The sequence below is a fragment of the Sinocyclocheilus grahami genome, unplaced genomic scaffold (assembly GCF_001515645.1).
Source record: "Sinocyclocheilus grahami isolate Dianchi unplaced genomic scaffold, SAMN03320097.WGS_v1.1 scaffold1032.1, whole genome shotgun sequence".
NCBI lineage: Eukaryota > Metazoa > Chordata > Actinopteri > Cypriniformes > Cyprinidae > Sinocyclocheilus > Sinocyclocheilus grahami.
In genome coordinates this window covers 294,809-307,831 of record NW_015506211.1, presented here as the reverse complement: position 1 = coordinate 307,831, position 13,023 = coordinate 294,809, and positions in this window count along the sequence as shown.

Here is a 13,023-nt window from a genome sequence, read left to right as displayed (position 1 = left end):
AAAAAAAAAAAATATATATATATATATATATATATATATATATATAATTAGCATTCCGTAGCAAACAAAAAAAACACATGATAGCATTTCTATTCCACCATAGACTTTCCAAAAGAGGAAGACATATCAAGAAATTGATTAAAGGAGGAAGTTTACCAATTTGCCATTACTGACTCAACCATTATATTAGAAATACTCGTGCAGCAGTTAACTAGCTTTCTGTAGTTCCAGTGTAATATAATGCAGACTAGGGCTGTCAAAATGGCTGAAAAACTAAATTCGAATTTTGTACTTAAATATGATCAAAATTCGAATTAAATTCGAATTTAAAATGCATAATTTCAGTTAGGGTGAAGAAAAGCTATTGGCTTCTCTCCTGAGGCCACAAGAGGTCGCATCGAGCAAAATATTACTAATGCACGTTTATTCAAAGCATAATATAGCGTGACTATCTGTGAAACTATAACATATATAAACTATAACAACTATAAACAAAACAGCATCATGTATGTATGTATAGTTTAATACAAAGGACCGAAAGCCAATCACACGGAGTACATTTTTCGTTTAACACGCGTTGCAGTGGGATTGGGAAAAACCCGTCCATAAAGTCTCGAGACATGTTTTTTCAAAGTTAAACTTGCATTCATTTTACATGGCTTTCTAAACATGCGGCTCTTTTGTGCGAGACGCGAGTGCAACGCTGATAGATGTCCCTCTAGAAAATGCGTGAAATATGTGTTCTGTGTGAACGGCTTGGTTTCAGTTTTGACGTAAACATGATCTTCTCCGCATTGATTTTCTCTTTTCCCACAATATTTTTAATGAACAACGCAGCAGTGCTGCATCTAGTGGCTTCAACTGGACAGGCTAACAAAAACATTAAAATGCAACGACACTTACATCGTCATCGCATGTCGATGGGAGCCTTATCACCCACTGATAAGGCTACCTCCTTAACGCACACCTAAAATTCGACGAATATTCGAAATTTGAATTTTTTTTGACAGCCCTAATGCAAAGTGTTGAGTTATAAATATACATGAATTAAAAAAACTTTGTAAATTTAACATTAATAACTGAAAACATGTCGTCATAGTCTGATAAGGCTCCATTTGTTTGCATGCTGTTTACAGTTATTTGAATACACCTCTTCTCTGAACAGGTTTTTAATTTTAAAATAGAAGTAAAAAATGTCATAATGTTACAATTACAACTGCCCTGATATCACAATTAAGGAAGAAGCTTCAAAATGATATCTAAAAAAAAAAAATCTTGAAAAGAAAACCACCCGTACTTTGGCATAAACTTTTATCATCAAACGCTGAAGCTTTTGTTAAATTATTTTTAAAGAAATATATAAATAAAAATGTGAAAACATTTTGTCTTCCAAATCAAATGTATAGTTTAATACAAAGGACCGAAAGCCAATCACACGGAGTACATTTTTCGTTTAACACGCGTTGCAGTGGGATTGGGAAAAACCCGTCCATAAAGTCTCGAGACATGTTTTTTCAAAGTTAAACTTGCATTCATTTTACATGGCTTTCTAAACATGCGGCTCTTTTGTGCGAGACGCGAGTGCAACGCTGATAGATGTCCCTCTAGAAAATGCGTGAAATATGTGTTCTGTGTGAACGGCTTGGTTTCAGTTTTGACGTAAACATGATCTTCTCCGCATTGATTTTCTCTTTTCCCACAATATTTTTAATGAACAACGCAGCAGTGCTGCATCTAGTGGCTTCAACTGGACAGGCTAACAAAAACATTAAAATGCAACGACACTTACATCGTCATCGCATCTCGATGGGAGCCTTATCACCCACTGATAAGGCTACCTCCTTAACGCACACCTAAAATTCGACGAATATTCGAAATTTGAATTTTTTTTGACAGCCCTAATGCAAAGTGTTGAGTTATAAATATACATGAATTAAAAAAACTTTGTAAATTTAACATTAATAACTGAAAACATGTCGTCATAGTCTGATAAGGCTCCATTTGTTTGCATGCTGTTTACAGTTATTTGAATACACCTCTTCTCTGAACAGGTTTTTAATTTTAAAATAGAAGTAAAAAATGTCATAATGTTACAATTACAACTGCCCTGATATCACAATTAAGGAAGAAGCTTCAAAATGATATCTAAAAAAAAAAAATCTTGAAAAGAAAACCACCCGTACTTTGGCATAAACTTTTATCATCAAACGCTGAAGCTTTTGTTAAATTATTTTTAAAGAAATATATAAATAAAAATGTGAAAACATTTTGTCTTCCAAATCAAATGGGGTACGACCAGCAGACACAAATTTGCAAAAGGAAAAACAAATCATAAAACAGGAAATTATGTCATAATCAAGGTCTGTAAGTGTTATAGAATATCAGATGATTAAATCTAGGTTAGTTCGGGTAAAATGTCATGTGGTGCGACTCCCCCAAAAATGTGATGATATTTATCAATTAAGTCATTATATTTGTTACAATACTTTTTATCTTGAGACATATTTTACTTATTGGAAATAATGATGATGTATACACTCACATGTATTCAAGGTACAAGGGAAATATGTTATTAATTGATTAAATATCATTTTTAGAGTCATAAGGACTGTGCAAAATAAAGCAATGTGTTTAGTATATTGCTATGTGGTTGCTAAGGTGTTTTGCGTGGTTGCCAAGTAGCTGCTTGCTCAAGAAATGTCCTGTGTCCCTCCTTCACTGAAAGTCTATGGGTATTTTTGCTCCATTTATCACCCACTAGACTCAGATCTCCTCAAAAGCTGCATGATTTCAGGCGTCACTGATGTCAGTAGCACAAAAGTATAAGCAGTAGTAACAGAGATGCTTGTCTTAGAAAGGAAAACTGGTCTTGCCTACGTGTTTGTTTGTGTATTTTCCACTCTCACATATTTCTGTATCTCTGAGCCCGCATAGTGTATTAGTTCCTAGAATCCTGCACCGATTGCGTGACGGTTTAGAAACCCACATTTAGTGCTTGGACCGACTGACCCGTGTCTGTCACAGTCAGGGAGGAGGGAGCAGAGAGCCAGAGATATTCTGCTCATTCATGTTGTAACACAGATCCCTCCAGCTCATCCCCATCTCTCTCTCTCTCTCTCTCTCTTTCCGCAGACGGCTCTGAGCTCCTTCTTCCAAGAGGCCAACATCCCCAGTCATCACCAGATGGTAAGTGCCTTTAATACGGAGAAAGAGGGAAAAAGAGCAGCCGTGTTCAACATCCCGTCATTGTCATCAGTTCTCAACATAGCATCTGAGAGAATAATGTGGGGCTGGACTTCCTGAATGCCACAGATATTAATAAAGAGCCTGAAATACACTTATCATGCTAGTCAGGGCTTGTTAGACACCGTCCGAATTGTTTTTCATGCCCAGTTTCCAGCATCTGTCCGACTCTCAGATGAAATTTGACGTCATATCCAGGGCAAATCTTGGATGAGTTGTGTGTGCAACACAATTTCAGTAAATGGTCTTAGTCAACTACTAGGGAGGAGGTTTTATATTGTGAAGGTTAGAATGTGTCTGTACAGGATCTTTCTTTCTTTTTTATTTGATTGAATAAATACTATTTTCTATGATGGTTCGGTTTTAAAGGGGTCATATGACGTTGCTAAAAAAGAATTTTTTTGTGTGTATTTGGTGTAATGAAATGCTGTTTAAGGTTCAAAAAACACATTATTTTCCACATACTGTACATTATTGTTTCTCCGCCTTTCTGAAGCGCGTCGATTTTTACAAAGCTCATCGGTCTGAAAAGCGAGGTGTGCTGTGATTGGCCAGCTATCCAGTGCGTTGTGATTGGCCGAATACCTCAAACGTGTGACGGAAATGTTACGCCCCTCACCATACTGTGATGCCCTGTCCCGGAGCGACGAGACAAAACCATTCAAACCCATTACAAACGAGGCATTTGTTAAAACATAATTACTGATTATAATGACTTATACTGTCTTTTTACGCGTTGCATCGTGCCGCGTAAACATAAAACGACAAACAAGCGCTACTCTACACTGCTCACAACCCACGTTTGAATCGTCAGTGGCAAATCCTTTAAATATGAAAACGTACTTACAGTCTGTGAGTCAGAACAGTCGGCATTGTAGTCTACTCTCTCAGGATCAGGAGACAGTCCTCCATAAAATGTGCTGCACACATCTGAATATTTATAATGACTTATACTGTCTTTTTACGCGTTGCATCGTGCCGCGTAAACATAAAACGACAAACAAGCGCTACTCTACACTGCTCACAACCCACGTTTGAATCGTCAGTGGCAAATCCTTTAAATATGAAAACGTACTTACAGTCTGTGAGTCAGAACAGCCGGCATTGTAGTCTACTCTCCCAGGATCAGGAGACAGTCCTCCATAAAATGCGCTGCACACATCTGAATATGTGGGTTGAACTGTTCTGGAACAGTGTTGTAAATACAACTTAACCACTGATTTCTAGTCGTGTCCTCTTTTGGAAGACCAAACAAAGTAGTTTCGCTTTCACAACGAAGCACACAGCGTCTTCACGACATGTCGGCGGCAGCAAACAATACTACAGCGAGAATAAAAGTTATGCCTTCTTTCTTTGCGTGAACATTTGGGCGGCGTTATGCAAATCTTCCCACACAGTGATGTAGACATGTGGGGGCGTGTTTAAACGAGGCGTTTTAGGAGGACGTGGACCAGTCTTAACTTTTATAAAGAATATCTCTTTGGGTTTGAAACTTTAGGGATCTTATCTATTCACAAACAGCTTGTAACACTCCAAAGAAAAAGGAAAACTTGAAATCGCATCATATGACCCCTTTAAATCCTACTTATAGGCAGAATTTGGAGTCATCAAAAGCAGATGCAGTAGGGGGAAAATTATATTGCCTTCTGAACAAGTCATTTTAGCCAAATTCTAAGCATTGCATCTTTCAGGATATCCCAGAATGCATTGCAACTAATGCTGTTGTTGTTTTTGTTAACTAAAACCATTAAAAAAAATTGTTTATTAAAATAAAGTTGAAAGACTTAAACTTATTTCATGATTTCCTGATTTTGGTTTAAGTACTAAAATGACTAACTGAAATAAAAGTTAAATAAAAATAAGTGAAACGTATTTTGAGAAATTTATTTTGAATAAATAAAAACTAAAACTAAATCTACTTAAATTTAAGTAAATATCAATTAAAACTGACAAGCGTATTACTAAAAACAAGGCCAGCTAAGAAAGTTGATTATCATTGTAATTCTTACTATACAAAAAATTATTTGAAATGTTTAAGTGCTCTTTTTATTAAAATATCATGATATTAGCTTTAGCAACATGCTAACATCAAAATATTGAAACAAAAACAAATGAGTCACATGTACGTCATACAATAGCACTACTTGTGTCTTGTGAAGTTGCTGCCTATGTAGAGTGTTTTAAATTGGTCATTTATGAGGCTCCACTTCTTTCTTGTGTTTAAAAACAGCTAGAAGGAGCACAAAGAAATGCTTTTAACTATTTTTATCTGCTGCCATGCTGTCTTTATGAACACTTATGATGCCAGACGCTGAAAAAAGGGCTAGATGTGACGCAGAATTTAGATGACTTCAGCGTTTAACCCCCCTTTAGAGGGGCTGAATTTAAAAACGTCAGAGTTTTAACATGCTGACAGTTTCATCCCCTTTTAAGCAGTCTGAAAAAAATATCAGGGAAGACTAGACGAGTCTGTGGACTAGTCAACCGCATTAAAGAAGCAGAGCCGTTAAACGAGTATCAGAGCATCTTCTACAATCTGAAAACCTTCCAGCCTTGACTCATGTGTCCATATGTAGCCTTTATATATGACGTGCTGGTCAATTCCCTCAGCGACAGGAGCAGATCTGACTCAATCGTGTGGTCTGGGGCTTGATGAAGGGATTTTTGGGCCTGTACACACACACACGCAGCTGTTTTTGAACCTCATCAGACGGCTGAAACACGAGCCGTGCCGTTTCCTCTTAGAAGAAAACAGACGTGCAATCAGTTTTTCTTCTCACAAAACCAGTCCCCATGGACAAGCCGTGATATGATTCTTGCAGTCATGCTGCGTTTATAAAAGCTTTAACGTCAGCCTCCACCCACAACATGTGCGTGCCTGGATCTGTGTGTGTGTGTGTGTGTGTGTGTGTGTTTCTTTTTTCTCTCCCGCTTTTAATCTGGCTGTATGTGAGGGGAGTGTGTTTGAGAAAGGCAGAGACAGGAAGTCTATCTGTGTTTGTTTTTATTTTGAGAGCAGCCATTACATCATGCAGCCGGGGACCATATATGGGCAAAGGGGCGGAGCAAAGACAAGAGCAGGATCTGATTAGATCAGAAGCGTGTGTGTGTGTGTGTGTGTGATACAGATGCAGTCAACACAATGAGGACATTCATAAACACACGGGACCCGTTTCCCGAGATGTACATTCTCATAAGTCACTTCCGTTTTGTTCTCCACATGAAATAATTAAATAATATACACTTATTTTTTATCTTGAGAACTGTTTTTTTTTTTTCCCTCAGAAGGTGGAATATGTGGAATATTTCACATTTAAGCCAATAAAATATACATTTAAAATAAAAAATACTGCAAAATACAGTTTCCTGATATTTACAAAATGTTTGTTTCTGGTAAGTTAGGTTAGTAGTTATTTGATGAATGCCAGTGATAATGAAGTCTTGTTTATCTGAATTTTCATTAAGAAGAATATTCATTAGAGCAGTTCTTGATGTAAAATGTAATTAAGTAGTGCTTCGTAGTATTTCTGTTTAATAATTCAAATAAATGACTATTGTCAATGTTTTAATAAAGCAAAATTAATCTGAAAATTAACTTGCAATACAGTTTAATGTAGTTCAAATAACGCTAAAGCTACATAAATGTTAAAGGTTTTTTAATAAGGCATTTACATAATGTTGAATTTTGTTTTTGTCTATTTATTACCCAAATTACACACATTCATTTTGGCGGTAATAGTGTTGGCACTAGGGCTTTTTTGTCGATAATTGTCGATTATTGCCTTGAAATTGTAATTGCGATTATTATTTACGATTATCACAATTGACATTGAATGACGTTTATAGCATTGTTTGATGCAACGGCATGCCGTATTTTTATATGAAAATAAACAAGCTGAAAACACTCTAACTGAAAAACCTTTAGTGCTTTTCTATAGTATTAAAGGCAGGGTGTGTGATTTTTCAAAAACGCTTTAGAAAACTGATTCGGGCCGAATCGCAAAACAAACTTGTAGCCAATCAGCAATAAGGGGCGTGTCTACTCGTGATGTGGAGGAGAGAGCTTTCAGTGCACAGGACGGACATTAGCCGAGCCGAGCGACAGAAAGATCGAGATGGCAGATAAAAAACAAAAGAGAAAAACGTCTGCGGAACGATAAGGCAAGAAGTAGGTCCCGTGTAAATATCGGATCAGCTTTCCAGCGCTGGAGAGAACTCAAGGAGCGGAGGCCTGCGATCGGACGCCGAGGTTGCTTTGTTTCTTCTCGATAGCTGAGTAACACCGGACGATGAAGATCTCGATGAAGATGTTTATTGCAGCATAGCAGTGACAAAGTACATGTAGTACCTTGGGTTCAACGGAGTCAGAATGAACCCCGAGCCTCCTACGCTCAAACATTTTATACTCTATTACATTCATCTTCCCGCTAGACATGTAAATGAAGTTTCGTCTTAAATGTAAATTGCGGATAACAATGAAAGTGATAGCCTTCCATTCCCACATCTTTGGTAGTCTTTCAGGTGGAAACAACCAAATGTTAAGGTGCAATTATATTCAAGTACCCTTTTGGTCAGCAGACGGTTCTTGATGGCCTACTGCCGCTCCCACGCGATAGGTGACGATTGACGAAGTAACGTTCAGGAGATACTATTTACATATTATTGAAAGAATTATCTCTGTGATAATTAAGCTCTTGTAGAGAAAGGAGAATAGTTTAATTGGAGTGGAAGTTTGGTCGAGGCAGACTATAATTTCTTACAAGATGAAAAATTATAAAGGCAATAAAATATACATGTATGTTGTCATTATCGGCTCTTCAGCTCAATTAACTGTATTTGTGAATACTGAAAGAATGGAAAAAGAATAAAGTCATTTTCTGCTTAATAATGTAACTTTTAATGCCAACTTGAGACTTAATTGTAGCAACGTTGTTTAAGTGACGTACACTGGTATTGCAGTATTTTAAAAATTGATATCATAACAAAAATAAACACCGGTATTCGGTATGAACCGGTATACCGTCCAGCACTAGTTGGCACACCATTTTTTTCTGATTACAGACCTCTAAACACCAGTTTAGAGGTCTGTAATCAGATCAGCTGTGGCAGTAGGGCCCAAAGTCACGAGTCTGGACCTGTGTTCCTGTCGAGGAACCTGCTGAACTGGGCCTGCCCCCTCCTCTCAGCAGCGCTAGCCTGTTATTGGCACACGTCTGCTTTGACTCTCTCTCGAGGCGATGCAGAGCGCCATAGAAAGTCCCTCAGGCCTCAAACAGGTCCTCTGAGCTCTTGTCTGTGGGCCCGGCACACACTGTTATGACTGTTCCTGAAAAGAGAGTCTCATAGCAAAACACTCCACCCTGCGCAGTTCAAACCTCTCGCTGAAGCCCGTGTTCGGCAGCTCAAATCATATTTTTACTGCACTGTAACACTGCAAGAGCTTTTAAACTCTTCAGAGAGTTGGCCCAGTTATTTTCCATTGTGGTTATTGACAGCATTTGTGACATTATCACTTAACTGGTATTGAATGTGGAACATTCCTTTATTATCTGTGATCTCTTGCAGTAATCTCAATTACGAGATTACGACTTCTAAAAGTCTTCACGTCCTCGTACAACTCGTAATTACAACATGCTAACTGAATTTTCGGAGAGCTACGACGGCTGCAGCGTCATGTGGAAACACTCAAAATGGCAGCGGCTTTGGCAGTAAAAAATAGTAGATCTTAATATAAAGAGGTTTTTAATGTGAAATAGTACTATATTGTAATATTTCTGATTAATTATTCTGAAAATGGCTATTTTTATAATGCAAGATTAATTAAAAAATATATATATATATATATATAAAAAGTACTTTATTTCAGCTAGTTGCAAGGCAACATTTCTCATTTTTATTTAGTTTTAACTTTATGTATTAAAACAACTAAAAACTGAAATAAATTGAATTAAAAAATATGTAAACAATTTAAAAAGTGTACAAATCTCAAAAAAACTTTTGAAAAAATTCCAAATATTAATGAAAAACTTGCTAGCATTAAACGATATCGATATTTATCGATGGTGCACCTTCTTCGATAACGATATAAAAAATGTTCGATATAGTGCACGTCACGATATAGGCACGTACTATGAGTGACGCAGACAGCTCACACAAACACGAACATGAGTGCTGTGCCTGTCTGAGATTGTGAATTTAAAAAAAGAAAGAATATTAGTCGAATTTAAAATAAACGTTTGCATTTGAATGCAAAAATAGTACAATCGAATGTTGTGTGCGTGTCAGGAAGCGTCATCGGTGGAGCACGAGATGCGGTGATGATGATGATGATATAAGTAACGTTTTTGCGCGCCGCTGCTGCGTTATTCATTCAAAACATTAGAGAAATATTGACGCGGAGAAGATCTTGATTAGGTTAAAACCCAGACCAAGCCATTCACACAGAACGCATATTCAGTGCATTTTTTTAGTCGGACAAATACGACTGCTGCACTCACGGCTCATGCAAGAGATGTATAGAAAGCCATGCAAAGTTAAAACAGTTTCAACATTTAGAAACACGTCACGAATGTGTGGTGATTTTTTACTTTTCACTGCGTCTCATATGTTTTAAATGCGATCTTCGTGATGGGCGATCCGGCTCTTTGTATTAAGCAATACATAAATACTTGATGCTATTTTGTTTATGCAATTTACTAAGTTATATTTGATTTGAGTTAATTTAGACGTAATGCATGTTTTTTTATAGAGTTATTTCCTTGCGATGACAATTAAATGTGCTGAATTATTTTGCTCATTGCGCCCTCCTGTGGCCTCGGGAGACAAGCCAAAAGTTTAACCTATTTAATCTGCATATAAAACATTAGAAATTAGATATTTGTTTAATTTTTATTTTGTGTTTGACTGTTAAAACAAAAAAAATTGTCGTTTGTCTCAATAAATTGAGTTAATTTAAAAATATAGTGGTTAAATGTAAAAAAAAAAAATTCTATTGCTCTGTTTTAAAAAAAAAAAAGGTTATAAAAAATGTCATTAATTATCGATGCCGAATGATATGAAACATTATATTGTAGATACATTTTTTTTAGCTATATCGCCCAGCCCTAGCTCAGAGTAGAGTGTCTCTAATAATTACGACATGGCATGAGCGCAGCAAAACTTTTGAAACGGTAGTTAGTTACATTAATAATTACATTGAAGCTATGACTTTTTAGGTATGTAAATGTTTGAATTGATTTTATTTATAAAAATGCAGTACATTTGTGTTTTTGTGTTTTGTAACAGTACTGAAAAATCTAAATAGTGTAATGTGTAATAACTATACCTTTTAACAAGTAATGAGGTGAACAGTGAGTGATTTCTGAAAAAAAAAGGTTATAAAAAATGTCAATAATTATCGATGCCGAATGATATGAAACATTATATTGTAGATACATTTTTTTTAGCTATATCGCCCAGCCCTAGCTCAGAGTAGAGTGTCTCTAATAATTACGACATGGCATGAGCGCAGCAAAACTTTTGAAACGGTAGTTAGTTACATTAATAATTACATTGAAGCTATGACTTTTTAGGTATGTAAATGTTTGAATTGATTTTATTTATAAAAATGCAGTACATTTGTGTTTTTGTGTTTTGTAACAGTACTGAAAAATCTAAATAGTGTAATGTGTAATAACTATACCTTTTAACAAGTAATGAGGTGAACAGTGAGTGATTTCTGAAAATGGCCAATGGATGCAAAAATATAAAGCAAAATACATATTAAGATCGGTAGTTGAAATGTAGAGTGTATTTTGTCCAGTGTCAGCGTTGATGTAAACACTGAGGAGGGTGAAGATGTGACCTTTGAGTGTTTATATCCTCGCTGAGTCTGGATGACCTACTTAACAGACAGATGTGTGTTTGTCTGTTTGACCGGCATCAGAGCTGCTCTCCCGAGATCAAACTCCATAAACTCTTCTGCGGACAAACCCTTCCTCCTCTAAGATCAGTCACCTGATCTCAGCGTGTGTGTGTGTGTGTGTGTGTGTGGGTGGTGGTTATCAACGGAGCAGTTATCAGGAGCTGAAACTACTGTCAATTATGTGGCCTACTTTCCTTCATAACACACGGATGGCAGAGAGAGGCTGAGAGCTCCAGTGCAAACAAAACTCACGCTTTATGGGAATCATGGGACTGATGCTCAGCACATTGTTGTTCAGAAACCCTCTTGTCTTCAGTCTGTTGTGCAGCAGGCACATGCTTTTATTTAAGAGCTCAGAGTCCCATAAAGCCTCCCCTTTTTCTGACATATGTATCTGTGTGTGATTATAATTATGAACCTCACATGGGACATATGCTTTGAGCCTACTATTATATGCATGTTGTTCACATATATTTTCCAGACTACTTGTGAAAAGTGTCATTTTCATTATGAAATGATTATGCGACAGCTACAGTCGGAAGCCATCCTGTTTGTTATTAATGGTCTGAGCGGCTGAGATTTTTTTGGGTGCAAGTAACCTTGACTAACCTAAGACATATTCTGCCTTTACATATTAATTTGTCTTATCTGTTAAATGTATTCAAAATGCATAAATGTAATACATATACATATGATCACGTCGGATACATTTTTTCTACGATGAACATGTTAATTTCTCTATTAAAATTCATTTTGATAATGATTCTACTGTCCTGATATGACAAAGAAAAATATAAAAAAATATATAAAATGTAAAAAAAAAATATATATATATATATATGTATAAAAATGTCTTCAAAAGATGTTGTTTGGCATAACCTAAATAACATTTCTATTATTTAAGGTGAATAAATGATATATATTTAATGTGTTAATAATGCAAGATTAATCTGAAAACACATTTCCAATGCATAATCCAGGTCATATTTGAACAAAGCTGCTTATTAATATTTGGACAGACGTTTATCCACCAAATCAAAGTCATGTGGTGTGACCAGCATGCATTGAAAAACCTAAAACAGGAAACGATACAGACCTTCATGATTGTGTGTCAGTAAGTTTCTTGAAATATTAGATAATTTGCCCTTTTTATTATCAAGTCAAGGTTAGTTCAGGTTGTATCATGTGGTGCAAGTCCCTAACAACATAATGAATAATAAATACTTTATTTCATAATACTTTTTTAAAATTATTTTGACAGTATGGTAAGAAAAATGTTATTACTTTTAATTTGATGTTTACACCACATGACATTGTTTGCGTTATTAAAACTTTACTTAAACATAGTGTAAAAGTTTTTCAAAACCATATGAACAACCAATATAGCAATATATACCATATGAATACAGAGTAGTCATATTAATCTATTATAGTTTTTTAATATTTTGAATTTTATTTTTATTTTGGTATTTTCCCTTTTCAGTTTTAGTAATTTTCTTTCTTTCTTTTACAGTTTTACTTTGAATTATTTTCGTTTATTTTATCAAGTTAAACTAAACTAAAATGAGAAATGTTGCTTTGGTAACATGTTATTTCAGTTAACATTTATTTTATTTCAAGCATTAAAAATTGTATTTTGTATGAACTATGACTGAATCACATATCATGGTGGTCGTGCTGTTCTGCATCCCAGGAAGCATCAGGAGGACGTTTCTGTATAACTAGTGTCTATGAGTTCTTAACAGAGGCAGTTATGTGATGATTTAATCACCTGTTATTTGTTCGAAATGCACATTTTTCTTTTAAGTGCACATGGCCTCAGATATAACGGAGATACTGAGTTGAATTTATTCTGAATCAGCAAAAACTATTAGTCC